Genomic DNA, 7,096 nt, shown 5'->3' on the forward strand with positions numbered 1-7,096 from the left:
TGTGTATGTATGTGTGGGTGTGTGAGAGAGAGAGAGAGAGAGAGAGAGAGAGAGTCAAGTGTATACTGGATTTCCCTGTTTAGTAGAGCGGATCAGGAAAGCTTCACACCCACTGCATTCCACCCTCCATTTGACACAAACCTTGGCCAACACTGCCAAAGATAAGACAGGATGGAGTGTGTGTGTGTTTGTGTGTTTGTGTGTGTGTGTGTGTGTGTGTGTGTGTGTGTGTGTCTGCAGAGCTTGGGTTTATTTTACAATATTTTGCTTATTTGCGTTTTACCCCTTTGGTCAAAAAAATAAAACAATCCACATCGAGAGGAAGAGAAAACACAAGTGAGATATGTTAGTTGATGATACAGCGAGAAGGAACAAGAGAAGAAAAGAAAGTCAAACAGTGGCTTCCTGCTGTGCGTCTCTCGAAAAGAAATTGATAGAAGTAATCGGACAGAGTAAAACTGATAAATCAAACATGGAGAGGGATCCTCGTATCAAACATGACCTCACAATCCCATGAATAAATACACACACACACACATACACAAAGAAGCTCTCCCAATTAAACACACAAGGAAGAAAACAGGAAATACGGAACAATGGACCAATCTGCCCAGGGACTCTAGCTCAATGTGAGGATGAATTATTAATACACACACACACACACACTTAGGAACCCACAGATGTGTGGCCACGTACACGTACACAAACACACTCAGACATTCACACTCATGCGTAAATGGGTTGGAGAGGCAAGCTAATATTATATACATTCTAATGATGAAATGACTGCAGTGTGAAGTACCACACTTTAAAATACACACATACTGTATGCTGAGGAATTTATAATAATAATCTATCTTTCTGTCTTTTATTATTGTGCAGCTAGACAGTGTTTAATACACTTGGACTCTCATATAATAGTACATCCATCTTCTTGTCTTTGTGCTGGTTTTCATGTCCTCTCAAGGATTCTCTGGCCTTTTGAGGTAGGCCTAACCAGTGTGCTTATGTGCTGTCCTCTCTTCCGGCTTGTCTTCTTGTCTAGTGCAGAGATCTTCAACAAGGGGTTCTCATCTCCAAATTATTGATCCCTTTTTCTTCCAAAAACAAAGACTTCCAGAATACATGTTCTGAAAATATTCTAATAATTTTGATGGCATGAGATTTTATACACCATTACAAATTAAATTGATACATGGCATGGCATTATAGGCCGCCCTACACATTACTTTTGGTTTCGGTTTAATAAGCCACACCATTTAATACAATGGTGTAGGGGGTCCCTCCATCTCTATCAGCCAAGAGGTCCTTGGCCTTAAAAACGTTCAAGACCTGAGGCCTAGTCTCACCTGGCTGTTGCCATCATATCTATCACTTCACAGTCTCCATTGTTATCAGTTTCCTCAATCCACGGCCGTTGTGGCATTTTGATTTCCTATTCCTGCCACAGTCTCTTTGTGACCTCCATATTGGTGTCATGCTTGTGACAGGACTGTTGTGTTTGTGCTTCTGCCTGACTCTCATCATGGGTATGAACAACACATGAGTGTGTTGTGTCTCATGTGTGCTGAAGGCATGACTGAGTGTGTGAGGTTGCTACTAGATGTGCAAGCTGTGTGTGTAGCATGAGCGAATGTTTTTCTGTATATCTTCTATGTGTTTGTGTCGTGGGGAAGAGAAACGAGCAGAGGAAATGGGGACCAAAAGTGACTATTGTTTCAACAGTGCCTCCATAAACAGCTGAGGGAGAGAGAGAGAGGAAGAGAGGGGTGGAAAAGGAAGTGTCTGAAAACAGGCTGAGCTTCACGGCGACGCGTTTGAAGAAGAACTGTCTAGATCACGTTGGTGCAGAAGTTTAAAACATTTAAGTTAGTATGCATATGCGCGTGTATGTGTGTGTGAAGGGTTAGTATTTCTAAATTGTAAAGGTTGCAGACTTAAGAGGAACTCTATGCAAGTGTGTATCACTCAAGACTGGCGGTGGAACGACCTGGTGAGTTCAGTCAGCACACACAAACACAATGCTAAATGTGTCTTAAATGCTCAATTATCCAGTTGCTGGTAAGTTTATGGTTATGTATGAGAGTGAGTCCTACACAGACTGAAATAATGCAAAGACTTTAGATTTTACATTTTGATACTAAAAGATATCTCTGGCTGTCTGATCAACTGCAAGAAGAGTTTGTTTTGCTTTGTCAGACTAAGTAAATCAGCTTGTGTAAAAAGTTGGACTTCAGTGAAGAGGACTGGATCAGAAATCAGGGATTATGAGGCTGCTTGGCTACGGAACCAGAGGTTTTGAATCCCAGAACAAGTTAACAACTGTAAGTAGTCTATACTAGGCTAGGCTGTGTTGCTTTTGAATTGTCAGCACAGGCAATCTAATTAACTTACTCTGTTTATCTCTGTGATTTTTGAGCAATGTCCCTGAGTACTGTTGCTCTGGCACATTCCCATTGATATTGAACAGCATTTTTTTCTTTAATCATCAGAGGGCAAATATTCATGATCATCCAGTCAGAACACATGGCACTGGTTCTGTGGTTGACCAGCAACATTGCTCAAAAATTCAAAGTGCCCCATGTACAATACCCTCCAGAACTATTGGCACCTCTGCTAAAGTTGACTAAAAACCGGTATAACAAATTAGGGAAAGCAAATTTATTTCAAGAAAAAGGAAAATATAAATAAATAAATATTTTTAACAAAAACACGTCGCTCACAATTATTAGCATCCCTGCTTGTAATACCTTTTTAAGCCTCCCTTTGGCAATAAAACAGCTTATTCTCGTATGACACCCCATAAAGTTGGAGAATACAAAGCAAGGCATTTAAGACCATTCGTCTTTACAAAATCTCCCCAGATCGTCCAATATCCTAGGTCCACACTTTCTGCGTGCATACGTGCATTCTCCTCTTTGACTCACCCCACTGTTTTTCTATGGAGTTTAGATCAGGGGACTAAGATGGCAATGGCCGAAGCTTGATTTTGTGTTCAGTAAACCATATTTGTTTTGGTTCATTGACCTGATGAATGATCCAATCATGACCCACTTTTAGTGTCTTGGCAGAGATTGACAGATTTCCTTTGAAAATGTTCAGGTTTTTTTGGGGTTCATGACAGGGACGTCACTAGGATTGAAGGACAGGGGGGCTTACCCCCCAGGGTTGAAGGTAATGTGTGCGCAAAGCGTACACCGAACAATTTTCATCACACCACACACATCACAATAGAGGTGGCCAGATGAGGCCATTGCAAATCTTGGGGTGGCACACCAAAACAAAGGGCTGTCATCACCCCCCATGTCATGAACTGTTACATTAGGTATTTAAATTAATAGTACCCACTAAAAAATATCATATACATTAGTACCTTGAGGCCTAGGCTATTTTCAGTGTAATTTTATTATTACTTCAATCATTCAATTGAATCAATTAGTAATCATTGTGAGGGTCATCTATATATTAAGAGTTAGGTTCCAAAACTCTATATCCGCCATTGCAATGCATTTTCATAAATATATATATATTTTATACGTTTTATAAGTCATTTCAGTGGAACTGTAATTGGGTAATTGTTATTTTTTTATCTTTACTAAATCAAAACAACACAACTGCACTTTTATTGATATTACCTGAAATACACAATTAAATAGCATGACTTACTAATGTTTTCAAAAATGGATTTATAGGTTTTGGAAAAGAGCTCTTCATATGCTAGCTGGCTATATCGTTTTCAAGACAGTATAGGCTACTCATATCTGGGAAAGTATGATGCAATCATGCTTGCATATTATGTCAGCCTTTTTTTCAAGGAAAAATACTTTGTGTCTCACAGCCCGTCCACCATAATTTTCATTAGGCACGGGGTTCTTTTCAGTATAGGCATTCTTCTATGGACGCCAAACACACCTAAAGTGTTTAGCCAAAGAGCGCAATTTTCATTTCATCTGACAATAGACCACTCTTCCGGACAAAGTCACGGTACCATTCAGTAACTCCTGCTGTTTACATTGGTAATTAAATGACTGGACAGGCTTTTACCGGCATGCCATCTAAATAATCTATTAGCAGTGAGGTCACTTTTGAAGATTTTATGGGGGACTTGATAACTTTTTCTGTAACTCTCCAACAGTGGTTCTTATGGATTTTTTTCCTATCTTACAATTCTCCATACTGTATGTGGGGGTAAGATAACCATAGGTCTTTGTGCAATCATGTTTGTCACATTTCCAGTTGATTAGAACCTTTTAATCATTGTTTAACTGTAAATATAGGCACTTTCAACAAAGTACCTAGTTTTACATTCCCTTACTTACAAATGTCAACACACTTTCTTTACACTTAAATTTAGTGTATTCTCTTGTCTTTCCGATGTTGAAAAATGACTCATTTTATTTTCATACCTTAGTGAAAAAGAAAAAAGTCATTAACTACTTCTGAAAGTTCACAGACACTGATTAACTTAAATAATTTGAAATTAAATAGGAAAATGTGTCTATTATGTTTTGTTTTTGAGGGGTGCCAATAATTGTGAGCAACTTGTTTTTGTTAAAAATATTTATTTCTTTATGAGATTTTCCTTTTTCTCAGAATAAATTGCTTCCCTCCAAAAGGTAGATTTTTATGCATTGCTTTCATTGTGAGAGTACAATAAATTGGCAAAAGATAATTTTGTATACCTGTTTTTAGTCAGCTTTACCAAAGGTGCCAATAATTCTGGAGGGTGTATCATCACTACACTCTAGTCTGGTGACTCAGATTGCAATGCTTTTATTGACAATGTTAGATTTATTTTGTCCAGTGTATGCCTATATGTCTCAGATTATTTAGGTTTGTGTGATTACTAGTTGTTTCCTTCCTAACATGGCTGCCTTTAGTGGCAGTCTCTGATTGACTGATGTGTCTTGAGGCTGTCTCAGATGGTGTCAGACTGTCTTAATGGAGTGGGGAAATCTGGACTAAGCTGCAGGGGGCATACTGACTGGTGATGGATAACTAAAAGACTAAAATATGCTCCTACGTATTATAAAATGGAGAGAAACACCAATGTGATTTGTCATGGTCAGATGATAAGATGCAGTGAATACTACCAGCTTCTTTAGTCATTTTGCTCACACCTGTGAGTACTGAGTTATCTACCTACCTACAGATGCCCAGATGATTAACAAACTATCTATTGACTATCTATCTATCACTCTGGGCCCTATTTTCCGACCTGGCGCATGGTTGAAAACAGGTTAAGGGGTGTGGCAATTAACGACCTGAAGAGGGGTCTGGCGTGTTGTCTAAAAATCGCTATTGTACACTACCTAAAACACATTACGCCACTGACCAAGAGAAACCTCTATGTTATTTTAAGAGCACATTATTAACAGTGATATAGGCGGGTGCACAACTCACCATGCTTCACTCATCCGCAAACGCGCACCGGCGAACATCCGTGCAAAACATTACAAATTTCACAATTACAATGGGAAACATAATTAGAATAAAGATATTAGGAAATACATCTCACAATGAGTAGTTATTCAATTTGCAAATTGGTAATGATGGATAAAAGTGATCAGGTGAGGCGATAGGCAAATATGAAGAATAGCTGAGATGTAAGCAGCAACTCCTGCAGAATAAATGTCTTTAGGTTTTTTATTCAGTCATTCGAACATTATTGGGGTAAGTGTTGCTTTTTTCAGGCTATGTTTTCGATGGTAACCTATTTTCAGTCAATAGTGAAAGTAGCTGTGTGTAACTTTTGTTGTTGACTATGAGACCAGTGAAGTTAGTTTCACTTTGCCAATGAGTTCAAATAATCAAATTACAGAATGGATTTGGGTGAAGTTATGCTGAGTAATTATTCAACAACAATTTTACACACTGAACTTGAATCTTAACAGATGATCTGTTAAGTCTCTGTGGGCGGACTTTCCAAGTGAAGTTACCTTGAGTTCAGAGTAATGTGAATTTGTGCTGCCATTTTCGGCAGAGTGCAAATGTAAAGCTACATTCTCCAAGCCAAGATCTATTTCAGCTCGAAGCACAAGGAGTTAAATGCTCCATTGCAATGGGTTTGGTTGATTCCTGTAACCAGACATACTAATAAACTGCACTCTACCAGAACAGTAAGTTTGAAGAACAGTAAGTTTGATCTGCTCCAATCCCAATGAAGAATTAGAAATGTGTGGTAAGCACCTCTTCACCCAGTGGATTGTAGAGGGGTTTTAATATGTAGTATAACAGTATAACAGTCTATTTCAACTCAAAGGCTGCATTACATACGCCTACAGCTGCACTGTCAATGGATTGTTTTCATGTGCTTCTCCTTTTTTCTCCAAACACCCTTTTGGTGATTATGGCCAAATAGTATTTTAATTTAATCTTTTTTCAGCTTTTATTGTCAAAGCGCTTCTGGCTTTTCTAGATTCCGCATATAAATTACATGAATGTAATCACAAGTGAACAGGGAGAGCATACATGTTATCAGACAGAGGATGCGTGCGCTCAGAGGGGAATTCCATCAGGTGCTTGATCTAAGGGAGCACGGTTGCAGCTCAGACCTTAGTTTGTGTGTGTGTGTGTGGTGGGGGGAGCCTATAGAGAGTGGTACGCCAGGGAGGGCAAAGACTGGAGAGAGGTGACACGTGGGGAGGGGGGGTGGGGTGATAACATGTCATCTTTTAATCCGTAGTGTTTCCCTTTGTTAAAGAGAAAAAGCAAGAGAGGAGGGAGGGAGGAGTGGATTGGTGGAAAGGAGTAAGAGGAAAACAGACTGCTCACTAATCTCCAAATATGATGGCATGATTCGGATTGGATTGGAATGGTGGGGGGGGGGGTCATGAATGTACAGCCTGATCTCGCTCTGTAGAGTTAGGGTCACCAAGGGCACATCTGCCTGGCAACCAGGGAATGTCACAACAACATCAACAACAACAAAAGCAGAAGTGGTGGTGGCAGGGGAGGCCACTCTCGCTCTCTAGGAAAACAAAAACAAAATTTAAATTAGATTCATCACACCATAGGGATGTGGGGGAGGGTAGACCTACGTGTTTTCTTTCTTTCAGACAGGTTATCTTACACAAAGGGAAGTGATTTATTTCAA

The sequence above is a fragment of the Alosa alosa genome, chromosome 24, assembly GCF_017589495.1.
Source record: "Alosa alosa isolate M-15738 ecotype Scorff River chromosome 24, AALO_Geno_1.1, whole genome shotgun sequence".
Classification (NCBI taxonomy): domain Eukaryota; kingdom Metazoa; phylum Chordata; class Actinopteri; order Clupeiformes; family Clupeidae; genus Alosa; species Alosa alosa.